General features: G+C 41.4%; 1 protein-coding gene across 1 annotated transcript in view; it reads right to left on the bottom strand.

Annotated features, from left to right (window-relative positions):
• The window catches only part of NIBAN1 (niban apoptosis regulator 1), a 134,853-nt gene that overhangs the window by 28,806 nt on the left and 93,176 nt on the right, over positions 1 to 12,871 (bottom strand). The window lies entirely within an intron of this gene.

Below are 12,871 nucleotides of genomic sequence, written 5' to 3'. Positions count from 1 at the left end.
ATTAATTCTATCAATTACTGAGCGTACTGGTTAGAACTAGAAGCAGATCTCTCTTTCTCTCTCTCTCTCTCTCTCTCTCTCTCTCTCTCTCTCTCTCTCTCTCTCTCTCTCTCTTTCTCTCTCATGCTCATTGCTTCCCTGTCTCAGGCACCTAGGCACCTGCTGCCTGTACACTTCCTACCTCAACACCTCACACTAAGGCAGGCCATTCCTTAACTGTGCCTCAAGTATCCGTGGTCTTCATCCCCTTCCCAGTTTATTCGTGACCTGATATCAACTTTCTTTCAAAAGGACATCTATATCATATGCTGATTTATGCAAATGAAGGGTAACTATTGCTAACAAATATAGCAGGATATTGTTCTCCAAAGCTCATTACATATTTCATTGAAACCTCACAAAAACCTCTGAGATAAGTATTGTTACATCCCCATTTTATAGATGAGACCTAAAGATGACATAATTGCCTACAGTCATACAACTAACTAGTAAGGGTGTAAACGCAGGCAGTCTGACTCCAGAGCTTACTTTTAACAACTCACTATACTATCTCAGATACTAGTTTTATGGGTTCACCATTTCAAACATATTGGATTTTAAAAGGTGTCATATTTAAGAAGTAATATGCCCCCACAAAGCAATTAATATCTAATGGTACGAATTTTTCTTCTTTTTTAATTTTAATTTTTTCCCCATTGCCATTTATCCCTTCTATACCTTCCTTCCACCTCCACCAACTCCTTCCCCCTCGTAGTCACCACACTATTGTCTGTGTCCATGAGTTCTTTCCCTTTCTTTTTCCTTTGTTGCTTAATTCCTCCACACCCCTTGCCTCCCCTTCTCCTCACCCGCCTCCCACCTCCCAGCCTACTCTCTATCCGTGACTAATGGTAAGATTTTAAGTGTGGCTAAATGTTCTTCCCAGAATTCCACAAATCACACCATGTATACAAATGTCTGCCTTTCTGCTATGGATTAAGTGTATGTCCCCCCAAATTCAAATGTTAAAACCTTAATCTTCAAAGTGATGATATTTGGAGATGGAGTCTTTGGGAGGTAATTCAGTCATGAAGGTAGAGCCCAGTGCTCTTAAGAGAAGAAACATGATCTCTCTCTCTCTCTCTCTCTCTCTCTCTCTTTCTCTCAACACTGGATCTGCCAGTGCCTTTATCTTGGACTTCCAAGACTATGGTATTTTTGTTACAGCACTCCAAACTGACCAAAACAATTTTCAACATATAAAACCAGCTCTTGTCCACAATGATAACAGAATTATAGATATCTTAGCAGGGACATGAATTACAAAAATAATATCATCTCACAACAAAGAAATCAAATTGTAGAAGGAAAAATAAAGTGGGCAAAGTGAAGCAATTCAGAGGGCCTACTTTCTTGCCTGCTGCTTCCCTCTGTGTAGGTCACAATGTGTTCTGCATTTGCAGGGCAATCTTAGATTAGTCAGCTGATTCATGGGGGACTTTCCGAGCCTTAGGCAGTCAAGGACTGAGTGGCTGATACCGGGACTGAACAGAACTAAAAGAGGACCCATCTGCTCTGAAAGGTGACAATCAATTAATAGGTTGTGGATGACTCTTTTGAGATTGGCTTATTAGGTTCTAAGCCTCAGGAACGTGGGAAAGAGAAAATAAAATTCAAGGCATCGCCTCTATAAAGAGTCCAAGCAGGCCCTGGCTGGGTGGCTCAGTTGGTTAGAGCATCATCCTGATCCATGTTTCTTTCTCTCTCTCTCTCTCTCTCTCTCTCCCGGTCTCTCTCACTTTAAAATCAATAAAAAACCAACAACATATCCTTGGGTGAGGAAGGAAGGAAGGAAGGAAGGAAGGAAGGAAGGAAGGAAGGAAGGAAGGAAGGAAGGAAGGGAGGAAGGAAGGAAAAAAGAAAAGAGTCCAAGCAAAATTCTTCACAGGGAGGATACCAAGAAGACCAGAAGCTCCACTTCAAAAATGTGAAACAGTAACTGAGATTTCTAATATCAACATAGAGATTTTGGTCAAAATCTAAATCAGAAAAAAAAAAAAAAAGCCATGTCCTAAGAATCAAGTTTTTAAATTGAAGTATTTTCTTCCTTGTTATTTTTTCTGGTTTGGCAACTGATTTAGTGTTTAATCTTAAAAGCTTGGAAAACAACAATTAAGGTCTTGGTATAAAACTGACAGCAAGGGGCTGTGACACGGAGCTCAGTACACTGGGAGGGGCTCTACCAACTGAGATGGAAACTGTAATTATCACATTGAGATTCAAGATTGACTCATGTGCTCTTATTTCTAACAGCTGTTTTCATTTCCAACCTAAGGAAACAAAAAGATGGAACAAAATGTGGTACTTGGATGGAGTGAGTATTGCCAGACCCGAGAGCCTGGGAATGGAGTTTTAAATTCTTCCGTCCTTACAAGAAACGTAAATTTACTTATTTCTTCCCCTGCTGATCTCAGTAAGAGGGGGAGGTATTTGAAATCCTGTCCATACTTAAAAAGTTTTTTTTCAATTTATTGATTTGAGAGAGAGAGAAAGAGAGAGAGAGAGAGAGAGAGAGAGAGAGAGAGAGAGAGAGAGATTTGTAGTTTCTCCCGTTTATGCATTCATTGGTTGCCTCCTGTATGTGTCCTGACTAGGGATCGAACCCACAACCTTGGTGGGATGACACTCTAACCAAGTTCGCTACCTGTCCAGGGCCTGTCCATACTTTTTATATCTAAGTCAGAGCAAATGATGACACTCCCATTTTTAAAGATTTTTTTGGGGGGAAATAACTGAAGAAATCTGATTTGAGACAATAATGTGCGAGTCAGAGAATAGTCAAAGAATAGATGGAAGAGCTAGAATGTAGCAGCAGTGGAGGCTAGGACACCTTACTATAGCCAGAGAAGGAAAGTATTGTTAATCAAATGGACCACAGAGGAAATTATAGTAATTGAACATCAGCACTGAAGCTTAAAAGAATGAGGGTGTGGATCTGAATTCTGGACTCTTTACCATGAAGACAGACTTTAATAGATCTTAGCTACTCCTTTACCATAGGGGAAAGGATCTAATGTACTGCTTTGTCATTAGATTTTCAGTTTATAAACTGACTAAATTAATTTATGTAAAACTTTAAGAACAGTCTCTGCCACATGGTAAGTTGCTTTGTGGATACTGGCTCTTATGATTATAAACAAAGCTCAATAGCAACAGCCAGATCATTGAGGAAATAAAGAACAAAGGTTTGCTTTGCGAAATAGAACTATATTGCGATGGTAATATGATCTTCATTTCTCTCAAGTTGTTTGCAAAGGCCTTGCTGAACTCGGCCAGAAAGTACAGGTGCTAGACAGGAACCAGATTATCAGTTATTTGATCAACTTCCTGCCACAGGTCTCACGGGAACAAATTCTAGGATCACAATCACCCACTCTCCTGCCAACAGGCAATTGAGACTTCAGTTCCGTGGCCCCACAGTCAACAATGGTTTTGGGTCTTTAAAAGCCTTCTCCCTGCAAATGGACTTCAACAAATGGCATGTATCAGCTCCAACTCCACTTTCCCAACACACTGTAATTATGAGGATGCTTCAGGGGACAGATGTGTTGGGGAGAACTCAGACATCGTTCGATCCGGCTCCCTCATGTTATGGATGAGGAAACTGGAAGAAGAAATGGTTCAGTTCTTAGCAGAAGGTCACACAGCTGGTCAGAATTGGAGCCAAGAGTTGAAAAAGTGGCTCTGGCATGTCATAAGTGACCTTGGCATTCATGCTTACTTAAATTATAGACCCTGGGAGTTAGAAGTGATCGTAAAGGTCATCTACCCCAAGCTCTTGTTCAATGCTGAGAGCCTTCAGAATTCCAGATGGACACTCATCTGGCCTTAGCTTGAATATTTCCAGTGACAGGAAGCTCACAATTTAAATGAAATAGTCCTTCTTCACTGAACTGCTCTAATTATTTGAAAAGTTTTCCTTCTACTGAGCCAAAATCTGTTTCCATGAACTCTCTCTCTCTCTCATTAATCCCATTTCTGTCTTTCAGAGCAAAATAGATGGTTATTCCTCTTCCATATGGTAACTGTAAAAGACAGCTAAATAGCCTTATTTTCCTTCGACCATTCTTTAAAGAATGCAGTTTTTGGATTTTTTCAATTTGATCCTTCTTTTTCCTTCTTTCCCTTAGTGACCAATTCCAATTTATCAATATCTTTCTTAAATTTGGCCCCAACATGAATACAGCACACCAAGTATTGTCTTGCTAATGCAAATTATGTAAGGTAGGAAGATTATTCTCTTTTTTCAGGTCCCTAACCTCTTTTTTACAACCACATCGTACTGTTGAATCATACCTTTCTGTAGTCAAATAAAATCCTTATACATTTTTTTCATTAAAAAAACACCCTTCTCAATCTAAACCTTCCCTAACCTGTACTTTGCTTTTGATTTTGAAGTACAGGTTTTAACATCACCTCTATTAAATTACAGCTTGCTGTGGTCAGCTCAGAACCTGACAAAATAATTTAAAAATTGTAATTCTGTCCCCAAACTCCCTTTCACCTTGGTATCATAAAAAAAAATTTGGTATGGTTGCCTTCTGTGTTCCTCGCCATCTCACTGATAAAAACATTCATCAGGGCAGGGGCAAGGACAGAGCCCTGGGAAAGTCTAAACATTTTAGGAAACATGTGGGAGACACATCTTGGCCATTCGTTCAACAATCACATCCTCAGGACCAGCACACGTCTGTTCTCCTTCATCTCTCCCTTGTCTCTCCCTGCTTCTTCTCATCTGTGCAGCTGCCTGGAAAACTCATATTCGGGAGACATGATTAAGGATTTTTTGAGGGAAGGAAAGCTGCTCTGGGCCCCACGGGGACAGTTATTTAGGGGACCAGCCAGAGAGAAATCGCTTTTGTTTTTTCCATGGAACCAGATTTACAACATATCTGAGTCAGATGAAACACCAGCGCTCCAAGGGCCATGTATTCGTGCTGGATTTTGACTGGCTGCTTTGTCAGGACTCCCTGACTGAAGCTGGGTTTGGAAGCTGCCTTGTTATTTTATCAGTCAGCCACGCCAAACCACGTTAGCGGATCTGCCCGGTGATTTGCAAAAGTTATGTAACAGCGTTACTCACTACACTGCTATGGGGTTCATCTCACTAATGTATGCTTCTAAACTATCTTTCGCTTCAGGTCATGTGTCTTTTTTAGGAGAGCTACAGCAAGGCTGACTGTCCTAGTTTCTTCCCTAAAACAAAGGATAAAAAGCACAGGGGAGAGTAAAGAACATTTATTGAAGATGATCATGGAGTATGAGCCGAAAGACCCGAGATGCTTACACACACACACTGTCTCATAGAATCCTTCCAACTATCCATTGGGTAGGAATTATTATTTCCACGTTAAGGCTGACAAAGCAGCCAAGTTTCAGAAAGGTTAAATAACTTGTTTAAGCTAGTGTGAGGATCAAGTAAGGCCTACTTACTTCCAAAGTCCTGTTATAACACTCTATGGTTTAATTATTTGTAAACTTTTTATTTTGAGAAAACTGTAGATTCACATGTTTTTGTAAGAAATAATACAGATATTCTAGTGCTTTCACCCGGTTTCTCCTAGTGGGAATATCTTACAAAACTACAGTATAATAGCACAACCAGGAAACTGACATGGTTGCAATCTAACCACCTTATTCAGATTTCATGTTTTCCATGCAAGCACAGATACATTTGTGTGTGTGTGTGTGTGTGTGTGTGTGTGTGTGTGTGTGTTGGTTTTTAAATTATTTTAACTTTCCTTTCCTTCTTAAAGCTTAGAATCATATAATTCTAGAATCTGAGTATACCATAGGAATCATCTAGTCCAAACTATTCACTTCATGAATGAGTAGATTGAAGGCCAGACGGATTGTGACATGACATTATTAAAAATAAACAAAAAAAAAAAACCAAAACAAAAAACGTCCCTCACTGGAATTAAAAATGGATGGTATCCATTTTAATGAAATGGTAATACAAGTTCTGGTTTTTGTTAAAAATCTTATTTATTCATGACCCACCTAAGCAAATATTTATTGCCATTTATAAATAATAACCCTTATGAGAACAAGGCCCAGGATTACTTAGAAGTCCCTGAATTGCATTTTGTAAACTACTACAGCATTCATCTCCTGACCAAATCATATCTGTATTAGTGGACACAGACCTACACAAAGAGAAAGGGCATACGCCAAGAAAAAAACAAACAAACATATACCTCATGGAGATACAAGGACCCTAGGATGGATTATAATGGTATTGCTCTAGGTGAAAATACAAAGAAACAAGAACTCAATGCAGAGAATAGAAAAGACTTCACAAGTAAATGGAGGTTTCTAGTGAACATATTGCTTTGATAGAAATTTTCAACCACACAGGAAAATGCTGCACACCTCAGCCAGCTAAGACAGTGCACCTCATGAATTCTTGACTTGTCAATAAATAAAGACTGTTTGTCAACAGAGAAAAGGAAGTGGTGTTTACTAGAACAGGTGAAGGCAGATTAACCTCATTTCCTCTAAGTAGATATACCAGATTGGTAGACTAGAAGGTTGTTGGAGACATCCTGTATCTAGATTTTAGCAGGGCAATTATTAAAGTCTTGCATGATTTTGATTGACATGCTGAAAAAAAATTTAGATTGGTTGAAAACAGAAATAAATGAAATCAGAGGTTTAAACAACCTAAATGGTAGGTGCTGGTTAAAGGGCCGAGGTTACTGCTTTCCCAAAGGGAAATCTCTAGGGCACTGCCCTTAAACATTTTCAATTGCTTGGAAAATGTAATAAACAGACAAACAGATGACTCCGGGGTGAGTCAGTGGTGTGATACAGTTGTACACAAAGCAGGTGAGGATGAGCCACGGGAGAGGGAGTGTAAATAACAAGGACAAGGACAGGCATAGATGGATTCTGAGATATGCTCCTCTGAGCTTACCATTTCTTCTCACGCTAAGCAGCAGAATACTTTACAAACAAATTTAAAATAAAGGAAAAAGAAGGCAGAGTACTTTGGAAGAAAATCAAGTGAATGAGGAATCTCACAGCCTGGAGGGAGGAGATCTTCATGGGTGGGAAGATGTGCAATGTAAAAGAGGACTGGATTTGTTCCCCGTAGATTCAGAGACTAGAGTCGGGATTGCTTGAAAAAGGGGAAGGGATTAAGAAGTACAAGTTACAAAATAGTCACAGGGATGTAAAGTGCAGTACAGGGAATATAGTCAGTAATATTGTAATAACTGTGTATGGTATCAGATGGGTATCAGCTAGACTTAATGGGGGGAATAACTTCATAAAAGTTATATAAATATCTAATCACGGTGTTATATACCTGAAACCAATATCATATTGAATGTCAACTGTAACTGAATTTTTTTAATTTTAAAAATAAAAATACAGGGGAGAAATAAGAAAAAAATACATTAGTTATCATTATAAATAATGGTGAAAAGGCAAAACAAACAAAGTAGACTGTGGCAGATTTTGACTCAATATTGAGTGAAAAGGGTTCTAATAGGATGTCAAAAGTCCACCCCTCTCCCCTTCTGGAGGGGGAGAGGAAATGCTTATTAGAACGATGGTGCTTGTTAAAACTGTGATTCTTGACCTTGCCCCAGACATTCTGATTCAGCAGGTCTAGGACTGAACCAAGGAATCTACATTTAAACAAGCCCATTAGGTGATTTGGTTGCAGGTGATTTACAGACCATATTTTGAGAAGAAAAAAAAATACATAGAAAAGATACAATAGAAGACCATGGCCCTTGAATGCTTGCAGGGGTCCTCAAATTACGGCCTGCGGGCCACATGTGGCCCGCCGAGGACATTTATCCGGCCCGCCAGGTGCCGCTGCCTGTCCTGCTTAGCAGCCGACTCGTCCCGGGCCCGCAGTGCACATAGGAATTTGTTCATAGTTGTTTTTTTAAACTATAGTCCAGCCCTCCAACGGTCTGAGGGACAGTGAACTGGCCTCCTGTTTAAAAAGTTTGAGGACCCCTGGGGGTGTTAATGACCTCATTCCTTCACTATCAGGTTAAGAAATGTCCCCTCTGACTGCTCACCCACTTAACACAAGCGAAACCTTGTACTTACTCCGAGTGTTATATGAAAATAGTACCATGATGACGCTTTATCAAGCGGCATGTGGATAAGGAGACAACACCTCGGGCAGGTTCCTAAGGACATTATCCCATGGAAGGGAACCCCCACTCACTTCAGAAGGGAACGTCATTGTCCGGACCTAAAGCCTCAGAGGTAACCCTGGTGGGTCTCACCTTCCCTTTCTGGGTACTCAGTGGATATGTGGACTGTATTTCCCCTGTGGCAGCCTTCTTTTCGCTAGCAGGTTCCTTCACCAAAGTTTTTTTCAAAGCCTTACAAAAATGACAATGACCCATGCTCCCATCTCTTCCCAAAGTAAGGATGGCGTTCTTAGACTTCAGATAAGGAGTGAGAGAATATTTGCTTCTTTCCAAACACCATGAAGCTGTGTTGGTCAAATATGCCGTCCATCAATCAGCCTGGAAGTGTTCATCTGTCTCCCTGTCTACTTGGCAGAGTCAGACTGAGAGAATAAGGACAGGACCAATCATTTCCTATCATCCCAGGTCAAATATATGGCTTCATATGGGTGAGATTTGTATTCTAAGACCAATCTCAATCCCCTGATAACTATTTGTGGAGATGGTGCTTGCAATGACCTCGGGGGTGGGGGGGCGGAAAATAAATTACACCATAAAACCTAAGCAAAACAAATGAAAACGATCTAATCTCCTCTTTAAAATGTGAATTTGAAAAAGCGTTCACTATGTAATTGTACAGGCAGTGGTGGGACTGCACACACTCAGGCGCTCTTTCAGCTCAGACCACAGAAACTGGGTCATGTGCCTCTCACTGACATTGTGGGCAGTTGTGTGGCTGACTCCCTACAGGCAAACATTTACCACAAAGCCTGGACACAATCAGAAGCAAGCTGGGGTTTTCAAATAAACAGAGAGATGCCCCTCTAGCCACAGAGATGTTCTTTATTTTTGATGACACTTTCTCTCGGGTCTTGGCATAATTAATTACTGGAGCACACAAAAATATTAGGGAATTTCCCCACCCCCTGCCCCGGCCCCGAGAGATCTAGGAGTGACCTTCATCTTGTGAGCTCAGAACACCTTGTCTAGTCTTATCTGCATCTATGGGAACATGTTTTCCACAAGTAAAGGCAGACAGCGGAATGACTTGGCCAGGTTTACATTGCAGAACAAATCACTGGTGTTCACTGGCATCATCATACCCTGGCCTGACACACCCACAGAGCATCGCACTATCTGATGCTGCTATTGGGGGACTTTCCGCCCATCGTCATTACCAGTGACTAAGAGTAGCATCCACCTTGCACTTGTGAGAAGATTTTACAGTTTATTTCCCATTGGATTCTCACAGCAATCTCATGAGACAGGGAAGCCAGAAGTAATCACTCCCAGGCAGAAAATGGAAACAACACCCCTGAAAATCAAAGAAGTTTAAGTCACTGCCCATGTCATAGAGTAGTAAATATATAACGCATCTTACTGGGTCATCAAATGAGAGTGAAAATAATAGGATAAAATAAATTTCTGGGCCCACACAGATTCAATTTCAAAAAGGACCTAACCTTACTTAAAACTTCCAACTACAGCAGAGGTTGTAACTACTTTCATCTAGGACAAACTGCCTTGGTTTCCTTATTTTGTAACTTTTCACCAAGCACCTGGAAATCAAATTGACCTGTGCTCCATTCCCTCCCAAAGGGGCCTGGGTGGCCTGGGTGGAAACCCATGACCTCGTCCTGATGGGGCAGATGACACTGGTTAGTTTCATGGTCCCCTCCTCAGATGCAGAGGGCAGCATACAACTTAGTCCTCAGGTTCTTAGGGACCAGATCATTTTTTAAAAAACAGAACTTGATCAGTCATGTACCAGTAAAAACAGTGTCTGCATTCCTGACCTATTACAGAAACGGCAGCGCTGCCTGCCAACAGTGTTCCTTTTAGAGTCTGGATTGGCTGGGCCCACAATGTGTACCAGTTTTGCATGATTGCTTTAAGCCAAAAGACACTGGGTGGTTGAGGGCCCATGATTCCACATCAGCATATGTTCTCTCCCTCAGGGGTCCACTGAAAGAGGCTTTACACCTAAAGCTAATATGCAAATTTATTGTGAATCGATAAGCATTCACAGTTATTTTCAGTGAAGTGCAAGAAACATCTTGTTTAATAACAAGTTTAAGTAAATCATGATAGGATTACCCAGTCACTAAAATAACAATTATGATGATTTAGACTCATGATGGAAAAGTAGTGCAGAGATCTTTTTTTTTTTTTTAATCCTCACCCCACGATAGGTTTTATTGGATTTTTTTTTTTTTTTGAGAGAGAGAGAGAGAGAGAGAAACATTGATGTGAGAGAGAAACATGGATCGGTTACCTCATGTCTAGGCCCTGACTGGGGACCAAACCCACAACCTAGGTATGTGAACTGACTGGGAATGGAACCTGAAACCTTTTGGTGTACAGGACAATGCTCCAACCAATTGAGCCACCCGGCCAGGGCTGGAGAGCATTTTAATTGCAGACACCACATTATAAAAATCGCACATACATCCTGTTTTGGCAATGTCAAATATTCACTTTCCTGAGCAACGATGGAAAGGGAATGCATGAGAAATGAAAAGTGAGTTACGGGGGATTTTTGTATTTGTGGCTCAAACTTTACGAAATGTTATACTATTATCCTTAGGGAGATCTGTGCTGATCTAATGACTTGATTATTCAAAATCAATCTTCCCATGAGCAATAGTTGCCTTTCCGGAGTCAAAACAGCCTCAGAGACCTCCCCAAGCAACGCAGCTGCCAAACGTGGTCCGTTCCAGGGTCCACACGGAGGTGTTCGCCAGCAAATGCACAGGAGTGAGTGGAATAGCCTCTCTCTCCCCCAGGATGGTGGAACTCGAGCCTGGCTCCTCACTCAGTCACCGAGCAGTTTCCAGTGTGATTTCAGCTGAGGAGGTCATTCATTTTTCTTCTCCTTCAAGATACAATTTAAGGTGGTTTCCTCAGAATAGGTCTCCGCTGCCTCCTGCGAGCGTTTTCTTTCCATGAATGCAGGGAAAACAACCTTACCCCTTGAAGCGCTTCTGGGCTTGACACATATGTCCTTGAAAGCAGTATCACTATCCTCTGCTGGCCATGAAAACGGAGCAAAGGCAGGGCGTGACACGAGCGTGACACACATCAGAAGCTGGAGGTCCATCTGTGACACCACTGGATGGCTTGTGTGCCCTACGCTATCATGTCCTTGAGGACAAGGACCGTCGTCCTCATGACTGCACCCTAAGGCCACGCACAGCACGATGCCTGATACCAAATGTTCTTTTGATAGACCAGGGAACAAAGAAACGAATGACTTCATAACATGGAGGCACCACACAGTAGTGGGGACGAGGACAACTGTCCAGAGGGCATCAAAACTGGGTGCTGGTTCTACCTCTGCCACCTTGGCTATGGGACTTGCGGTGAGCTGCTTTGCTTCTCTGGCCCTGATTGATCACATTTGAAATGAGAGACGGATGGTCTCCTTTTCCACCTATGAGATGATGTAATTCTAGGATAAGCTACAAGTACAGTTAGTTTATCAACGTGGGGCTAACGTTCCCTCTGTAGGAAGCTGTAGGACCACCTCACCCTTTTCTCTCTGTGAAACTTTCTCACTCAAATATGCATCTTTCTCTGGGCTACAGAAAGGAATCAATGTGGCCACTAAAAAACACTGAATTCCATATGTGGCTTTCATTATATTTCTATCAGATCTGGGCCTCTTTGTCCTCCCCTTTTCCCTTTCCATTAACCTGAATGACAGTTCGATTCATGGTTATTTCCACTGGGCTCACCACACGGGCTATTTCATTAATTAAGCTAATAAAACAGTGAAATGATTCAAATTTGCTGTTTCATGGTCTATGACAAGAGTGTAGTAAAACTGATTGTCTCAGATTAAACACTAAATCATTAACTTAGATGGTCACCTGGACTTAATCTCTACAATACCCATTTTTTTCTCTTGAACAAGCTGAACCTGCCTGCTAGCTCTTAATTTAACATTTCACAAAAGCACTGTGATTTACAAAATCTTCTAGTTTTCCAGAAAAACCATCGTATTATTTCAGGTGTTTATTTGAGTCTACACACTCTAAAGCCATTAAAAGGTTCTATCTCAGCCAGAAATTTCTCGCTTATGAAATGTTGCAGCACAGAACACATTACATACACCCTTTGTCCAAATCAGAATGATCCATTTGGGTTACAGACCAGGTCTCGGTGATCTTTGTTAATAAGGAAAGCGATGACAGTGGTTTTCAAAACGTGATGTGTGCTGAGCTGAAGTTACAGAGGCTTTGCCTGTGTTTACATCTGAATTCAGATGAGTCTGATGTTCCAGTGATTCATCCTATTCCAAAACACAGAGCGAAGCTGCCCTGAGGGGAGCTAACTTGGCCCAGCTACTCCTCCCTCTTTAAGTAAGAGTGGATGGCATCTCCAACGGACATTGATCAGAACTGCTCCCTTCTCTTCCCTTCCTTTGTTCCTTCTTTTTCCCTCTGAACATTGTCCGGTCTCCACTCCCGCCCCCAACACAGGCACATACACACACAGACACAAATCTTTCCCTGGGCTGCAGACAGTAATCAATACCGGTCTCAAAGGCCTATTCCAGGGTAATGGAAGGGAGCTGGGAGGGCAAAGATACTCGAGACCAGTGCTATCCCATAGAAATAGAATAAAAGCCACATATGCAATTTTAAATGGTATAGTAACCACATCAG

Source organism: Plecotus auritus (assembly GCF_963455305.1).
Source record: "Plecotus auritus genome assembly, chromosome: 12".
NCBI classification, from domain to species: domain Eukaryota; kingdom Metazoa; phylum Chordata; class Mammalia; order Chiroptera; family Vespertilionidae; genus Plecotus; species Plecotus auritus.
The sequence above is the reverse complement of the archived record's forward strand: the minus strand, read 5'-3'. Positions and strand labels throughout refer to the sequence as shown.